This window comes from Apostichopus japonicus, chromosome 15, assembly GCF_037975245.1.
Source record: "Apostichopus japonicus isolate 1M-3 chromosome 15, ASM3797524v1, whole genome shotgun sequence".
In the NCBI taxonomy this organism is placed as follows: Eukaryota; Metazoa; Echinodermata; class Holothuroidea; order Aspidochirotida; family Stichopodidae; genus Apostichopus; species Apostichopus japonicus.
Genome location: NC_092575.1, coordinates 9,375,832 through 9,394,362, shown reverse-complemented (window position 1 = coordinate 9,394,362; position 18,531 = coordinate 9,375,832). Strand labels below are relative to the sequence as shown.

Genomic DNA, 18,531 nt, shown 5'->3' with positions numbered 1-18,531 from the left:
TGTTGTTTAGGGCGTTAATGCTAAACCATTAAACTACTTGTATTGATTCACATATAGCACCAAGCAAAGTCAAACAACTTAGTATTCTTTACGCAGGTTCAGTGATGCTATGCACCTCTTGACTTTCTCTCAAGCAAGGGGAACATGTGAAGGGGCAGCGGATATAAAATAAGTATTTTCTTACTTTGACTTAAGGAGAACGCGACATTGATTTAAAATTTAGAAGGGAAAGCGTTAAATAATATCCATTTAATCTTACTTTCAAATAGCTTTATGTTCATAATTTTACATGCCATGGACTTTTCTCATGGCCATAAAGGAACCTTGCAGTGGACAAAATATCACTCTTCACTTACGATTCGTGCATTGAAGTTAGGTCTCCTTTACATTATTAATGACATTTAACGGGTCGAAACGTTATTTCGGGTGCAACTGCTTTGGTAAAACAAAAACAGCCACCGTGATTCTGGATCCGTCCAAAACTTCATTAAGACAGATTAAACTGTCTTAGGGAACAACTTAGTCAAGAGCTTCAATTGCTGACGACAACAGACTAGCCTGTCAGTTTTCACCCAGGAGGTCTTCACGGATTTCGTTCTTCATTTCCTGTTAACATCACTCCCCGAGGATTTTAAATTTGAAGAAAGGGTAAGGTTCCGTGAAGATCATTAATATCTGGCTATCAAGTTCAATTAGTTTGTGAGACTCGTCGGTGACTTGAGCCAGATTAAAACCTTCTTTTGCATTTACCTCATCCCAGAGAGAACATTACTACAAATTGCTTCCTATAAAGATACTTCTAACAATGAAACTAGTCATACTCATTTTGATAATTCACAAGCTTGTTAAAACGCCTTCTGGGATTGCCATAGGAATAAGAAACCTCCGTAGAGAATCCATGAAAGCGTTGTGAAGGTGTTGAGAAATTCGAGAAGTTTTGATTTGGCAAAAATTTGTCTCCTGTCGCGTGTAATTTATCTAACAAATTTATTAAATTTGACTCAGCTAATTAACAAATGTCCCGATTAAAGACAGCTTGTTCAAGAAAGAGCTACAAATCCGAAACTGTGTAATCACAAGTCGTCCTATAAATGCTGGATGGTTCTGGTTGTTGGCGTGTACTATATATACGTCACTTGATTGCCCGGAACTGTTTTCAGAAAGTTCCCGTCGCCCTTTTAAGTACGTTCAATATATGTGTAATAAATTTTAACATTGCTTTTAAATTGCATTTGCGTCCTTGCCCTATCCCCGCCCCTACGCTTTCTATTTCGCAAGAGACTAAAATATGCGAACGAAAACCATATAAGAATGCCAACGTTGTCAGCTGACAAATATATATGTAAAGATTATTCACTTGCGCCGAGCATGATACACTGAAAAAATAAACTAGTCAATATTGCCACGGACTAACGTTAAATTAGTCTGTAACGTTAGCCAATGCACACGGACTACCAAAAATCTTCGTTTCATCGCTGCTTCTTAGTCAGTTTACACTGACTAAGGAAAATATAATCGCAGCTTAGTTGGTGGCGACGGACTAAGGTATTTTAACCCATGGACTAAGACCGATACGGACACCCGATTTACGCCATAATCGTAGCTTAGTCGGTGTCGACGGACTAATGTATGACGGACCACTTCGATTCAATTCAATTTGGAAACCGAGAGGCAACGGCAGCTTGCTGGACTTGGCATAGTTTCATACGATCACTCTAAGCAACTTTCAACCGTAAATCACCCAAGAAGGTCTTTAGAAGAATGGAGGTATTAACTGCCATCGTCGGCCTACCTGTTATTCCTTTAACTTGAAGGTAAAATTAAAGTTAATTGTTAGGCCACTGGCACTAGTACTGTATTATGGTTAGTGTAACGCTACCGTTGTAACGCTACTGTTGTCACGCTGGCGTTTCGCAATACACAAGTGCAATGACAGTGAGTAGCCTATATATAGGCTTCTATTGGGTACTGCAGTGCATTCTCAACACTAAAGTGTGCATTCTAAACACCAATTAACAATGTGTTATGTGTGTATTGGGCTAGATTGAACAGTGGCACATAATCTTCTAATTTATTCCCAAACAAATGCTGGAACTATAAGTCTCAACAGTTTATTTGAAGTCTACACTCATTTGGTAAAATTTCCTGTAATTTCCCATGTGAATCTAAATGGGTAGGCTTTGTGATATTGAATAAGCAAGGCTAGACCTTCAAACGTACAGTCACAGTAGGCTGAACAAATTATGTTGGCTAGTCAACGGTATTATATGTTGCGAGCAGTCAGGATGCACGCTTCAGTTCTATTTAACCTTCTCATTTATCATTTTTTAGTATTTAATTTCCGGTCACACCCAGGAAACAATTGCGACATTCCTTCACGGTCGACTTGTTTACTGTAAGAAGTATTAACCGTTTTTTCTCAGGAAAGCTTGATAGTCTGAAGTTATTATAACATGTGCTTTTAGTATACTGCCAAAAGAGTAAGTTGTTGTATTTGCATTGATATTTTATGTAGAAGTAACGGAAAATTTAGTATGTTTAGTTTGGTCTAATTGCACGTTTTTTTTCTTCTGTCCAATGTAGTGCAGGGTTCACTTGCGCGAATTCAAATTATTCTGTTTATGTATATGTATATGCATCGATTCGTAGATTATGATGTTTTTTTGACATTTATTTGTAATTCAAGCATATCTGTTTAGTAGCAAAGTTTAAAGGTTAAGATTAATTAGTTTTCTCTTTTTGATCCTAGATTGAATGAAACTCATTGACGTAAATAATTGATCAGATCATACAGTTTAACGCAGTTCCTAAAACTCTGGGTATTCTCTAGTCTTCGCCGGTCCATTATATACTTTAGTACTACTAGTAAGACTAAATCAAGACGACCGAAAGACAAACTTAGTGTAACAAAGTACTGATTCTCCTCTAGCCTAGGTCTAAACAGGCTTGTTATGTGAGCAAGCAAAATAACAACTAAAAACGATTATGCCTATAAATAAGTTGGCTCAGTGCATTTCTGTTTCTAAAATTTTATATTATTAAAGATCATAAAAACAAACAAAGATTTAGCCCATGTTTTATTATCTCTGTATTCTGGGCATTTGATTCTGGTTGCAATGGTGATGACACTCTCGTTCAAATTTTCAGCTTTATACAGTCTGCTTCAAACTTTGGGATTGTTTTTTGAGACTATAGTGGAAGCAAATCTCACATAACTTTGTGGTGACAACTTTTTTTTTGTTCTTTTTCAAATGATGAATACTTTGCTGTTTTTTTTTCCAGCAGGAATTGAAAAGCCAAATATCTAAGTCAAGGGTGAGGTTTCCTGTGATGTACGACACCAGTGTGGAGGCAACAACAGAAGAGGAGAACTGTGTTATATATGGCTTAAAGACATGTTTTAAGATGATATATTGGTACCCTTCGCAGAACAAAAGAGTTTATCCAAGAGTCCAAAAAGCAAAGGAACAAGTACCATAGAGAAAAAAGATGGAAGAGTGAGTTTAATTATTGTACCCAACTGTTTAATGATATTAAAGATACTTTTCATAACCTGTTTTAAAAAAAAAACAGTCTAGCATATCATTTACGTGCAAGCTTCATAAGTTTGGTCAAATTTTCACTGATCTGTAGAGCGGGAGTCCAGAGGGTTTGGTTAGCTGGGAAGGTAACCAATTGCCTGGTACATCACAATGTTCACAATGCATTCCTGTATATGAAACCTGACGACTGGCAAACCGACTGTGGTGGATGTGGCTGGGAGAGCAATTTAAAGTCACCTACCCTGTAATAGCTAACCTAGATCAGCTTTCATGGTAACCACATCAAAGTAAGAACAATGTGTCAGGTATGGCCCCAAGAGCAACAAATGGCCATCGCCAGTAATTATTGGTGGTGGGGTACCCCTGCCAGTGATCAACAATTGACCCCTCACGGCTGACCTAGGTCAGCTCATGAGGTAACCACTTGAAACCTACTGGAAAATGTTGGTTAGGACTTCAGATAAAAGGGATGGGCATTGCCAGTAATTTTTATTGGTGGGGTACCCCTGCCAGTAGACCCCCAATATGCCCATCCCCTCATTGACCTAGGTGAGCTCATGATTTGACCAGTTGAAACCTACAGGAAAATGATAGGTATCACTTCATATGTAAGGATGGGCATTTCCAGTATTTTATATTGGTGGGCCACCACTGCCAGAGTTCGCTCATCCCTTACATATAGAATCCTGTCAATCATTTTCCAGTAGTTTTCAACTGGTTAAATCATGAGCTGACCTAGATCAATGAGGGGGGGGGGGGCATTTTGGGGGTCTACTGGCAGGGGTACCCCACCAATAAAAATTACTGGCAATGCCCATCCCTTACATATAGTGTCCTGCCAATCATTTTACAGTAGTTTTCAACTGGTTACCTCATGAGCTAATCTAGGTCAATGGGGGATGGGCATTTTGGGGGTCTACTGGCAGGGTTACCCCACCAATGTAAATGACTAGAAATGCCCATCCCTTACATATGAAGTGATACCTATCATTTCCAGTAATTTTTCAACTGGTTATCTCATGAGCTGACCTAGGTCAATGAGGGAATGGGCATTTTGGGGGTCTACTGGCAGGGGTACCCCCCCCAATATAAATTACTGGAAATGCCCATCCCTTACATATGAAGTGATACAATTTTCCAGTAGTTTTCAACTGGTTACATCATGAGCTTATCTAGGTCAATGGGAGATGGGCATTTTGGGGGTCTACTGGCAGGGGTACCCCACTAATAAAATTACTGGCAATGCCCATCAGTTGTATCTGAAGTCCTAACCAACATTTTCCAGTAGGTTTCAAGTGGTTACCTCATGAGCTGACCTAGGTCAGCCTTGAGGGGTCAATTATAGATCACTGGCAGGGGTACCCCACCACCAATAATTACTGGCAATGGCCATTTGTTGCTCTTGGGGCCATACCTGACACATTGTACTTACTTTGATGTGTTACCATGAAAACTGATCTAGGTTAGCTATCAGGTGACTTTAAAATTGCTCTCCCAGCCACACTCACCACAGTCGGTTGCCAGTCGTCTGGTTTCATATACAGGAATGCACTGTGAACATTGTGATGTACAAGGCAATTGGTTACCTTCCCAGCTAACCAAACCCGCTGGGCTCCCGGTCTATTGGGCTCATTATTAACATGATTAACATAATTATTAAGCTTTGAAAAATAACTTGGTGTTATGCTGTTCAAAGCTAATAATTATTTGGTAAAGCTGCTATTCCTGGCTTATAATTTGAGGGACCTAGATTTAAATGTATACCTCCCAATATGTTATAAAATTTTAATGTAAATGTATGTTTATGATAATGTGAGTTATCATGTGCTATATCTGTATCTGCGCTTACACGTATATCATATTTTCTGTTCACAGGTCAATAATGGTGCAGATTTTGGCTTCCTGAAGACAAGTGGGAGGCCATTTGTAGTTAAGAGAAACACTCTTTGTTCGTGAAGACTTAACTGGTGTCGATTTGGGGTACCACTTTAAAACGAAAGTCATGAGGAACCCTTGCCCAAGATTCAACTTTGCATTATTGTGCAGTGCTATACTTTTGCGATTCATGTTTGATCCATGAACTTGTCTTAACTTTGTTGGAATAAAATCATATTTTCAGATTTTTGTTTACAGTGATTTCTTCTCTATCTGTCGAAAGTCAGCCTTTGTAGACATCAGAAGTTTTATCAGAAATAAATACTGCCAACGTACACATTATTTGTGTTTCTTCTGCTCTCTTTTCTTTCAGTGATGCTAGTCAGTGAAACTAGTCGGGTTTAATTCTTTCAGTGATTCTAGTCAGTGCAACTAGTCAGTCGATACCGACCAAGAAAGGTTAGTCGGGAGAGGCACCATCCTGACTAATGTAAAACCTGCTATAAACTAGTCGGTGGCTCATATAAATTAGTCGGTAAAGACCGACTAATGTCACCAATTAATGTAACTGAATAATATACATTTACCGACTAAGAAATTGTTGATCGACTAAGCTGACGGACTAAGATGACCTACTAAGAAATCCAACTGACTAAGGAATAAATTAGTCGGTATAGCAAGTGACTAAGGCTATGTTAGTCGGGAGAGGCACCAGATGGACTAACGTTATGTTAGTCGGTGAACCAATTTAAGTTTTCAGTGTAGGTGTGGGAAGTGTTCTTACTTTAGCAGATTATATGGCAGGAAATCATTGAAAGCTGTATTTTTAAGTTGCTTTCAAAATGATTGTCATATAACTGTCCGTTACACGAAAGGTAAAGTACTGTAGACATGATCTTTTACTTTTTACTTTTACTTTATTCCTAATTGTAATGTTGGAATTGCAGGTAACGATATAAACTACTTATGATAGGCTATCAATTTAGATCGCTACTAATGTGGTAGATTCTACACTATGCAGGGGTCTCTAATTCCCGGTTGCGTTGCACTAGTGTTATGAACATCACCGAAAAGCATACTCAGAAACTCTGCAATGACTTCCTGGCCTTATTGAGTCCTATAAACGGTCATAAATTAAAGAACGGTTTTAAGCAAAAACATTAATTTGATATGTTGTGGATATTAAAAAAACTTTTTATAACAAAAATTACAAGAGTGTACGTAATTGCAGACAATCACAGCAACAGCTATGGTTTTTGTCCAGTTGGTACCGTATGTCTTTGAACAATCGTGTGCACTTATTTATTTAGTATGCCAGTGAGAGCCAAAAAGTTTCATTTTTGGTTTCGATGAAATCGTAACCTTTGTAGTCATGCAGGCGGATGAGTGTGTGTAGGGGTGGGTGTGTAGGCCTATATACGCGTGTGACATACTTAGATATATCCCGATACGAAACGGATGGATCTCAAGCTTGGTGTGCGTATGTCTCAAATAAGTTGCTAGTGCAGTGTATATCAAATGTTAGGGAGTGTACAGTGGCTCATCTTAAGAGCCTAACCATGCGATAATCGCCGATGAATAAGGGGTTAATCAACGGTCTAGCGTGTGTTACTCACAGGATTAATGCACGATCGGGGGATAATGCAAGCGATGCACGAGGGCGGAGCCCGAGTGCATCCAGCGATAGCATTAACACCCGGAGTGCATTAATCATGTGAGTAACGCACGCTAGACCGTTGATTAACCCCGTTCATTCATACACTATCATTTGTGTGGGGGGAAAATCATAAAACAAAACATTTTTGGTTACATATAACCAAAGATTTATTAAAGTGATGCCCCGTAATTTTACCGTGCGTTACTCACAGGATTAACCACGGTCAGCTGACCTGAATGGACCAATAGGATTTAGGAATCTTTACTAAGTATGAATGAACACCGGATTATGCTAAGCCTTCTAATTTCGAGTAGTACTGAAATAATAACGAGGCATACAGGCTTGTAAATGATAACCAGGGGCGCAAGCATCGTCCTTCTGTGGAGGGGCTGCAGTCCCCTGAAAAATTCAAGGGGATCCAGGCCTCTCTCCCATCCCACCGATATAGAGAATAACGCCAAATGATATTCTAGTGTGCAGAACAAAAACACATCAAACGCAAAACGCCACTTGATCATAGGAGGTCAAATGTTAAACTTGACCAACTTTCAGTGAAAATGTCTCGCACGAACTTTTAAGGCCGATAGATTTCAAACTTGGTGAGTAGTGTCCGGGCATATATATACAGGGGCGTATCCAGGATTTTCCAATAGGGGGGGCGCCAGGCATGAATGATCGCCTGGGGGATGGGTCTAAGGGGAGGGGTGTAAAATTTTTGCTTTCAAAGAAGGGCTGAAATGCAAAATGGTGTCATATGCATGGGCGGCGATCCGTACTTCCGAGTGGGGGGGGGGGGATATGACCTTGTTGACTATCTGAGCGTAGCGCCACCATGCGTTGGCGCGAAGCGTACAAGAAAATTTGGGATTAACAAACCCTCTAGATGGCCGGAAACGGCACTTCCCGAGGTTTCCAAGCGGCATATACCCAACTTTAAAATAGGGATGTCATGTCCGAAATATCTCATAATCAGGATCCAAAATACTTTTTTTTTTAACTTCGGGTGTTATTTTGGGAAAATTGCCCAATCCAATCTTGTTTCAGGCGCAACGTTAGAATGTTCGAGAGCTCTGTTATATTATTCGATGAAGAAAATGGCCTCATGCAGGCTATTATAGGCCTATACACATGCAATACACAATTACACATAGTTACATTCCTAGGTACCGATTGCTAGGGCATCCAGGTGAAACGTGTATTAAGCATTACCCTGGTTACATGAGATTCTCAGCTGTTCGAGGGAACATGTACGTGTGTAGGCCTACTATAGGGCCTATATGAATACTATGAGAGTGCATATATGTACTATATCAATACCGTGGGCGCAATAATACATTTTGTTGTTATAGGGCCAATGAAGCCTACAGTCAACTATTTTTGCTTTATAAAGACGCTTTATTTGAAAAGATGGCACTGCGTTTATGGTAGGCGAGAAATGAAGCTAAAAAAGAGCCGTACATTAACGAAGATGCATAAATGTAGGCATGAAAATATTCTTATCCCTGGCATTTGGTGGGGGGGGGGGATATGGTGCATTACATCCCCTCCACCCATTTTCATGGGGGGATATATCCCCCCTCCACCCAGGATTGCCGCCCATGGCCATATGTGATCCATTTTTCGACCTTAATAATAAGCAACATTTCCAGTAAATATGGACACAAAATGCACAATTTAGTATGGCTGGCATGTCATTTAGTGTTTATAGTGATAATACAAACACAATTACCATCTATGTTTCTAAAACTATTATGCCGCCGAACTTCGCCAGAACCCTTTTTTGGCAAACAAAAAATAAAGCATACGGGAAGGGGGGGGGGGGGGTTGAGCGATCACCGACATCTCACATAAAGGTCGTCATCAATTTTTTTTTTTTTTTTTTTTTGCTAAACTTTTTTTTTTGGTGACGGCCAATAGGGGGGGCGCGCCGGTTGCGCCCCCCTGGATACGCCCCTGTATATATGTTACCAGGGTATTATAGTTTACGTTGTATTAATTGACAATAAAAGGCGCAAATGCCTCATGTTCAATTGAGTTCACGCAAAAAAATGGAGTGTTGAATTTGAACACTTTCCAGGTGTAACCGTTCACCCTTCACCTGAAGGGTTACTGTGACCCTGAGTAGGGTTACATAATTCATGTAGCGTGTAGTTTTTACACCTGTAGAAAGTGTACTTTCAGTTCGAGCATTCCGATTGGTCAAACCTCCCATCAGCTGGATTCTTAGTTGCAAGTTAAGTGTTTAAACCACTGACAACATTTATCGTTACTAAATGTACTATAGTAACCACGGCCATATATACGTGCAAGCTTCTCGGCCTTTTGGCTAAGATCATGTGTAGTATCTGTTCCCATCGGGAATGGTGATACACACCTGACGATGATCACACAGTCACAGTCCCGATGCAAGGGGACTGGGGCTGAGAGCGGATCAGTCGTTTGGTAGTTTGGTTTTCGTGCCCAGGTTCTTTCCTGGGTGACTTTTTCTTAAAAAGTATATACGTGCAAGCCACATAACGTTACGTATTCAGTGTGCTATAACGAGCTACAATGGCATGAAAAATGACGTTATAGGAGACTGGGGCCTGGAAGAATTGATTGAAAAATTCGGAGGTATGTTCTGATATTATGTAAAGTGAACGTGAAAAGAACGAGATATGCTTAGAGACCCACGACTAAGTTGGGTAGACGAATGCATTTGAATCGCTTGCGTTACGTAGACCTAACCTTAAAGTCATACGATAAGTTAATATAATAGGCTAGGTGCTGTTTGTCATAGTCAACTCGAATCTGTGTAACCTACATACAAGTAAAATTAAACGGAATTGCCTACGGACGGACTGAGGACTTTGGTCTAGGCCTTTTATGTAACCGGGTGCATTCTATTCCTTTTGGGCGTTAACCGTAACTTCGTATACCCTGCGAGTCACTTTTTTAAGTAGTAGTAGTACTAGTAGGATATACTTAGGCTATTTCAAGGCAATGCATTTTTAATAGCATCGGGCATGGGCCTATAGTTACGCTGGAACTATGTTTAATAAGGGATAAACATATATTCATGTAATGCAATATATAATTACCACTAATTGCCATTTTAGCTTGTAAGTTGTAGCAAGTAGGCCGAAGCTGATGTGGATCGGTGATATTTTTAGATCTAGGCCCAACTATAATTTGCGATATTATGGAAGTGATCTAGCTGTTATAGTTCATAGCCATCTACACAATTGCATACAATGGGAGTGAGCATTGTTTTAAGCATTGTTAACATGATGCATTGGTTGTAAAAGTTGCCTACATTGTCTGATGAAAGTTTAATGCAAGTTCCTGTTTTGACAAGGAATCACTATAGGCCATCTGGCTTTCTAGTTTCAAACGTGCTTGAAGAAGACAACCACAACTGATTAAATTGTGTGCATTTTCTTCAGGAATGTCAATGTTTTGTGAGGGGTACATGTAAATAACTGCTTATGCTCCAAGAATGTTTTAACACAACTTCATTATGATGGGAATTTTCTTTTCTTTTCTTTGTTACTTAGGTAGCATCAACTTGGAATTCTATTTGCAAAAGATTTCAGAAAGACCTCAGCAATATGTGTTACTTCTTGGAGGAAGCAAAATACATCCTCAGCAGTCATTTTTGATCATCGAGAGACATGCCCTACCCCAGAGGACATTTATGAAGCCATTGATGTTGCTTCAAATCATTCTACGTGTTAAATCTGAATTATACCAAATTGCAAGTTTCGGTGCCTGGGAATTTTTCCAAAAAGTTGTCAACCAGTTGCCTGGTGGTGTGAAGTGCAACCAGATTCGAGATTTTTATGCTTACCGTGCCGACAAAAAAGACAAAGTAACTGCAGTTTTAGCAGTTGTCATAGACAGCCATCCACGTTTCCTCATCCCATGAATCGGAATGTATGTAAAGTTGTTGCTTATTTGGAATTGTCTTTGGGAAGACTTGTTTCTTTGTGTTTAATTTGGAATACCAAAGGCACGAGCCAACAACAAAGACAAAGTAACTGCAGTGTAGCAGTCATCAGAGACAGCACTCTACGTTTTCTCATCCCACGGATCAGCATATATCTAAAGTTGTTGCCTATTTGAAATTGACTTTGGGAAGAGTTGTTTCTTGTGTTTAATCTGGAATACCAAAAGGCATTTGCCAACAACAAATACATAATCACTGTAGTGTAGCAGTCATCATACACAGCACTCCATGTTTTCTCATCCCATGGATCAGAATTTCTCTAAAGTTGTTGCATATTTGAAATTGACTTTGGGAAGAATTGTTTCTTTGTGTTTAATCTGGAATACCAAAAGGCATGCGCAAACAATAAAGACCAGGTAACTGAACTGTAGAAATTGAAAATGTTGGCACTTTTAAGTTGACTTCATTACACAAGACAGTACTTTTATAGCCTAAATTGTTTATTTTACATTTAATGGGATATAATATATGGACCTCTGGAATAGCAAGGTAGTAGGGTGTTTCATTGCTGAAAATCGCACATTCTGAATTGTTTGTGTTGTCATTGCTTCTTGCTCTCTCTTAAATGTACCTCTCTGCTGTGAGCGATTCAAACATGCATCCATATTGTTGACCTAATTACTAGGTAATAATTAACCTAAAACCTGTATAAAATATTTACTAAATGGGTGCTATGTAAACTTCTCTGGCAAAATTTTACATAACAGTATTGTATTTGCGTTACATAATAAACATGTAAAACTGTACAAACCAGCAGTTAAGTAATTTTTACTTAAATGTTTTAGTGTTCTTATTTCACATGAAAATTAAGTATAATTTTACTTAACCTGTGTATCACGTTTTTTGAGTGTAAGTGTTATATTTATTGGATTTGGGGTTTGCAATTTCACCTGCAAGTGTCAATTGAACATCAGTAAGGGGTTGGCTATATTCAACACGCAAAAAGTGTAAGAATAGCCAGACATGTGGTGTTACTACAGCTCTCCCATCAACTGAGTAATAAACACCTTTGAAGAGCTAAATTTAGGGGACTGGGTGTGACAATGACACCTGCAAGTGTTGATAAATTCAACAACGGCGAGGTGTTAGATTTTCAACACTCGGAAAGTGTAAAATTAGCAAGGAGGGTGTTGTCCCTGTACGAGCTAGGCTGAAGTGTTTGATATGACACTTATCGATTACTTTTTAACACTTCATTTTTTTGAGTGTTCGACGGGTAAATCTAAGCCAAATTTGTGTACGTACTAAAATAACCGAAAATTTCAAGAGGATACTCTAGTGGTACCGGTACCTGTTGATTGTAGCTAATCGTCGGAAATTTCATTAGTAAACACACAACTGTTTTCTGATTATTGTGCACATGCCAAAAGACAAAGTGCTGAGAGTGTTATGTCCGATACAGAAAGTTATGAATGTTTGTATGTACTTTTTGAACTTATTGTTTAGAAAGTATTAACAAGCAATGCCCAAGGATATATGATTGCACTAAAATTTCAAGGCTCATATACTTCATAACTTGGTGAGTCAGAGCATGTGATATCATAGTGGTCACCAATTATTGGGATGAGATCTGTACCCCATGAATTGCCTATACTTTTTATCACTTATTTTGTTTTCGGGCGTTCCAAACATAATGAGCGGTTAAATATACGAACCACAGAACTTGATCACATAGAAGCTACTTCCGGCAATTTGAAGACCAACAGCTCACTCAAAAGCGACAACCTACACTGCTATTTTACGTAGAGCCTTAACGTTAGGCAATGAAGTGCTCAATTAATTTTCCAGATTGTAAGAAATTCTCAAAATAAACAAATAAAATAAATACAGAGAATTGTGAAACATTTCTTATGGTATATGTATAAGGAATGGAAGGTGGAAATCTTTAACAGTATTTTTTTTAAACAAATATATAAAAAAAAATTAAAAAATTTGTTCCAAGAACAAGTTTGTAAGTTCTCGATCTGTACTACTAAATACTAAATTAGGCCTAACACTTAATGCTAACGTTTACAGCTCGTTAGACACCTACGTAGACCACTTTAAAGGTCTGCTACATGTATAGACTCCAACTATAGCACGCTATCATGGAACAGTTTATTGAGATTACGTCATCGACCTGCCATGGTCGTAAAATGACCTCTTTTACCAATAAACCTGCAACGCCTGCCACATATTATTTGTTGTATGAGGGTCTTTGTGTGACGCTGTATATGATTAACTATGCACTGTAGACATGACCATATTTCTACAAAGTGTTTAAACAATGAGCTATGCAGGCTAATTGTGGAGCCTGAGGTCGATTTACGTCCGGGTGGCAGGTCGATTACGTAATCACAAAACTTTCCTGGCTATAGCGTGCTATAATTGGAGCCAGTAAAGCAGATCTTTTAAGTAAGGGCTTTATTATTTTGGAAAAAGAAACTCATGGTGCGGGAACTATTGAATATTCGAGGTAGGTAGACCTAGACTGTGTAATGTTTCTTCTCCCATGTTTGTTCAAACAAGAGGATATTAATTTTATTCCTACAGCTTGTAGTTATATTTTCCCAGGATACGTTGAAGACTAACGTTAGGGTCTGTTTGAGATATTGAAATGTAATGGTCTCCACTCGTGTAAACTCAATGAACTTACATAGCCTATAACCCTACAACTTATTTTATTCGTTGCAAATTTGTGATTGGCCATCAACAACATTGTCTGCAAAAAAGGATTCTTACCAGTTGCACAAGATTCTTCTTCTCCTGACAGTCTTCTCAAAATGTGTGGGCTTGAATGGGATGCAATGTACATTCCAAAAAGTGTAGATTTACTCCACATCCATGACTGATTCATCATATTAATATATTCTCTCCCCTGCTGATGGTTCTCCAAAGTTTCATTTCCCATATGTCATGGCAATTGTATCGACGGACGATTTGGTTTTTAACATTTGACTCCAAAATTGTACTTCAGTTTTAAAATTCCAGGTGTTGGTAACATAAACTAAATTGATTTCTTTCTTTTTGGAAATTGTTAGGCGATTATATAATCTGTTCTGGTGATGCAGAATTCGTTCAGCAGGTGGTTCAATTCCATCAACAGATATCATACAGCCAAACTGTTTCCAAAAGAAAGTCAAGTATTCGGCACCATCATGAGAATTGTAAAAGGCATTACAGGAGTTTTAAGTGGCAAATCTCTGTTGAATTTGCTCACATTGTCTACATAAGACAGGTGATAATCTCGCTTTTTAGTGTCCATCACTCTACTTTTCACAGCAATTGCAAATGTTAGGGGTAATCTTAAAGCAATTATGACCTCATTAGATACCATTCACAGGTGTTCCAATGAAAGACTCCACATGAGTTGTTAGCTCGGCAACTAACATCAGATTATGCAACAACAGAAAAGCAGAAAAGGAAACATGTTCGGATGGTGCCATCCCATACTTTGGAACTACTGTAACAGATAACTAAAATTTAAAGAGAAGAACAGCTTTCAGCAAACTGGTTATCCACCATAAGGCATGTGTATGGAAATGTTCGTAGCAAGTGTAAGCCTGAAGTTGGACCCACTGGAATCCTCTGTCGGCCCACAAGTTTAAACAGAAAAGAATGTTGATTACACACACAGGCATACGTTTCTCTTCTGAAACTACAAAGTTGTACATATTGGTGAACTATAAACATATTACAGCGTGTTGGCACTGCTGAGCTTACAACAGATGATATCGAGCACCTCTTGTAAAGCCAATGTGTTCACAAGTGCCATGTGATGACTGGAAATAGACACAGCCTGATTTTCCCTTGCTTTTTCCTTTGTGCTCAAACTTTGCAAACTCACGACCCCAGATAAAGTTATCATGAACAATGTGCATCTTGTATATAAATATTCTTCATAATTTTTCCAGCCTATTACTTGCTATTCTGTGTTACCCATTTTTCCATTTCAATAGTGGATATGTATTAGACACTTAATCACGTATATCATGTCTAATTTTTGTCCATTTCTGTCAGTCAGCTCTTTGTAGAATTTAGAATGGGGTGAGGGGGGGGGGTGAGGACTATCTAATTAGAACTGAGGGATGTTGCCAGAAGCATAAACACACTTATCTCTTCTTGGACAAAATGTTCTTCAAAGGGTAAGCAAATCACAAAAAAAAGGAAAAATAGAAACTAAAATGTTTTTAGAACTTGTTTAGTTTAGTATTCTAGTTTTGATTAGTAGCACCTTAAAGCCATATGATTATGGATTAACCACGAGGACATCCAGGATAAGTTTAATATTACCCATCTCGCTCCCATAGATGTTATTTCACATAGGCCTACCCACAGGAAAGAACGCCAATGAAATTTTCAACCTTTAGCCTTTTACCTACAGTAACTGCTGGTTACCTACAGTAACTGCTGGGAGATTTGGTAACAACCATTCAATAATCCGAAGTCCCAATAAATGTCAGGTCAGTTGTTTTTCAGTAAGGGAACTTAGAATTGCAAGAGCATCGTCACTGCATGACAGCCTTTGACAGGCAAGCATCAAGAATAATGGGAAATTGAATTTCAATCTTTTTAGTATGTACGATCAATCATTCATCCTATTGCCCAATGCTACTACGTTGTGTATCTGGTATGCAATGTGAATTCTTTATAAGATAGATACCACTAGTTTTGTTATGCTCGAAGGCTAATCAATCAGATGATCCAAGGCTGTTAACAATTAACAGTACCTAGTTGTGTGTGCTTCCAATCTGTGAACCGTTTCTTTTATTTTTCAGTCACAATTCAAGAATGAGCAATGTAGTGGCAGAGCTTCCTATTTGGCCTTCCATAAAAAGAAGTTATTTATATATTTGGGTGCTGGATGCCTACAGGCCAGCACAGTAATTGCGAGTTGGCTAATTTGGACCATTTGCGACCTGCGTTGATGGATTTTTAGCATTTTCGTGTTTTTCGACAATTCTTTAAGAGTCAATCATACTAACAGTTTATTTTTCCCCTTGTTTTTTAGACAAACGGAACGGTGTAAATATCTCTTTGTAAGTACAAGTTGTTATGTCACTTTACTAAGACTTTGTCAGTGTGTGTTATTACGGACTTTTGAATATAGGCTCTAGTACATGTGTGAGCCAAAGTGAAAAGAAAATGTTGTTATCCATGTGTCTTAATTAGCATATGAAATTGAATGCAGAAAGTTATGAACAGTTGTTGATTTTCTTTTTTTGTAACTTCCTGAAATACTACGAATATATTGTATTTGCTTTCTAACTATTTGTTTATTTTACTACAATTTGTTCATGAAGGCACCAATTCAACTTGCAAAGTGTACTACTTGAAATGCCTCAACGATGGAAAAGGTTGCCGACAACATCTGAAACTCAGTGGTTTGGAGCATTCACTGTTTAGGTGGTCGAGGCATGTTGCAGCATTTGTTGAGTTAAATAGTGAACCATGATAACTTGCACACATCCATCAAGAAAAGCGGAGGGGTGAGGTGGGGGTAGAGAGCATCAGGTACACCAATGGGTAATTGAATGTAGCTGAGTTTTATTGTAATTGTTATTATTATTGTTGTTTTGTCGCCGTCATCATTGTGATTATTTTTATCATTATCATTGTCATTATGGTCGTCGTTATCGTCTTGTTGCCATTGTCTTAATCGTTGCCGTCATTAACATTAAGTCTTCTGAGGGGTGTAGTGGTATAGGTAACTGGGATCGTAATGCATTTTACAGTACATTTCAATCAAGTTTATTCAAGCTCCTTATTACATTTTTTCTCTTACCCTATATATTCATACTTTGTGTACCTCGTTTATTTTTACATTTATTCTACATTTTTGGCTTGAAATAAAATACGAAGAAGTCTGAGTCATTGTATATTAGTTGCTATAGTTCTTTGGGGTTTTATCCAGAAACAGGCCTCTTTTTGATTCCTTGCCTAAGGTTGAAGGAATCTGTGCGATCGTGATGTTGCGTGGGTGTGGGTAGGTGTGTATATGCCAATTTATGGTAAACACAATATATCGATAATTGAACTCATACTTTACATGTGGGTAACCCATATTTCGTAGATTTCTATTGTTTTTGGTGGAAGTCAAAGGTTATGTGATGTCACCAGAGGTCACTCTGTGAAAACCTTGTAAACTGCTTATAAACATGTTATGTAGATGGCCCATATGGTGTAGATTCCTATTATACTGGACGAATGTCAAAGGTCATTTTGAGGTCAGCAGAGGTCAAAGTCTGAAAATCTTGTTAAAAATAACTCTAAAAGTGAAATTTTGTTAATGTACAATCATAGCATGTAGATTGCCCTTTGTGAGAACAAAGTCGCTGACATGTGGAATTTCATACGGTCAAATTTCCTTTGAGGTCATGAAGAGAGGTAGTTTTCTGAAAACCCATTGTACGGTACCTAAGATGGACCATACTTTGATCACATACATGTTTCTACACTACGATCATGCTGCACAAGCCTATATCATTTCATTGTCCGCATTAGGCATCCGTACAAAACAGTTTAGCAACGAAATCGGTGTATACGAGCTGCATTCCACGATGCTTAGTTCATCTAGCTCTCTCTGACCAGTGTATTTGTTATACGCACGAGGTTTTGATATGAACGGTGTGGTCCTACTACAACCCGCATGAACATGCCCGGTACAAACGCAGCCGCCCAACTTTGTCAGCCAGATTTTAGCGGTTCGGCGATGAACATTGATAAATTCACTGTTGGCAGATCTGTTGGGCTAAGAACGTAGCTTAAACAGAAATAAGCGATACCCAAAGGAACTAATTAAGCAAGCCCAACGGTTGCAGGCGTCTGCACTACGTGCAAAGCTTTTCCTCAGTTCTACTCGATAATATCGGGCGTGGATAATTGTCAGTTAACTTGAAGGGTCATAATTAGTGCCCCCTCCCGCTGCGAAAATAAGTTTATGCTGAGGTGACGGTCGGTGTGTATGTATGGGATGTTGGTTATTAGGAATATATAACCTTCAGGGAACTTGTACTTGGTAGGTCGATGACCAACATCAATAACAGAACCCTATTGTTTTTGGTGAGGTCAAAACTCCATTGGGGTCAATACAGTCCAAACTGTGAATACCCTACAAACATGACATATCCAAAACTCTGAACAGGCCAAGGTAAACTATTTTTATTAACATCTTTCACTTCGAGACCACGCTACTGAGGTGCATTATCATTGTTACGCGGTTAAGAGCGGGGTAATTCGTTCTGTAAGTTACATTTGACAAACTATGTACTTAATTAACCTGGTTTTGCGCTTCAAATCAAATCAAGTTGACAAAACCCAGTCATTGACATTATACCCAATTGTGCAATTTTGCTCATACACGAATTAAGCATACCGATTTTTAAAATAGCTGTTTTTATTACATAACGGCATGAAAAATAATATACGAGTCCACCCCCTCTTTTTTTTTTTTTTTGCCTGTGGGGATGACGACGAAGTGTAGATCTACC

At 38.6% G+C, this 18,531-nt stretch overlaps 2 long non-coding RNA genes and 1 pseudogene across 2 annotated transcripts in view; all 3 read left to right on the top strand.

Annotated features, from left to right (window-relative positions):
• The window catches only part of LOC139981165 (uncharacterized), a 44,701-nt gene extending 36,216 nt beyond the window's left edge, over positions 1-8,485 (top strand). The window contains exon 2 of the long non-coding RNA XR_011797803.1: positions 8,183-8,485. This is a non-coding gene — a long non-coding RNA (uncharacterized lncRNA). The remainder of the gene's footprint in view (positions 1-8,182) is intronic.
• LOC139981480 (uncharacterized) lies at positions 1,371-6,186 on the top strand. The gene is made up of 3 exons (XR_011797857.1): positions 1,371-1,814; positions 3,283-3,497; positions 5,418-6,186. It is a non-coding gene; the product is annotated as an uncharacterized lncRNA (long non-coding RNA).
• Positions 8,486-9,380: 895 nt separating the features above from the next.
• On the top strand, positions 9,381-9,453 carry LOC139981726 (U2 spliceosomal RNA; annotated as a pseudogene).
• The last annotated feature ends 9,078 nt before the right edge of the window (positions 9,454-18,531 follow it).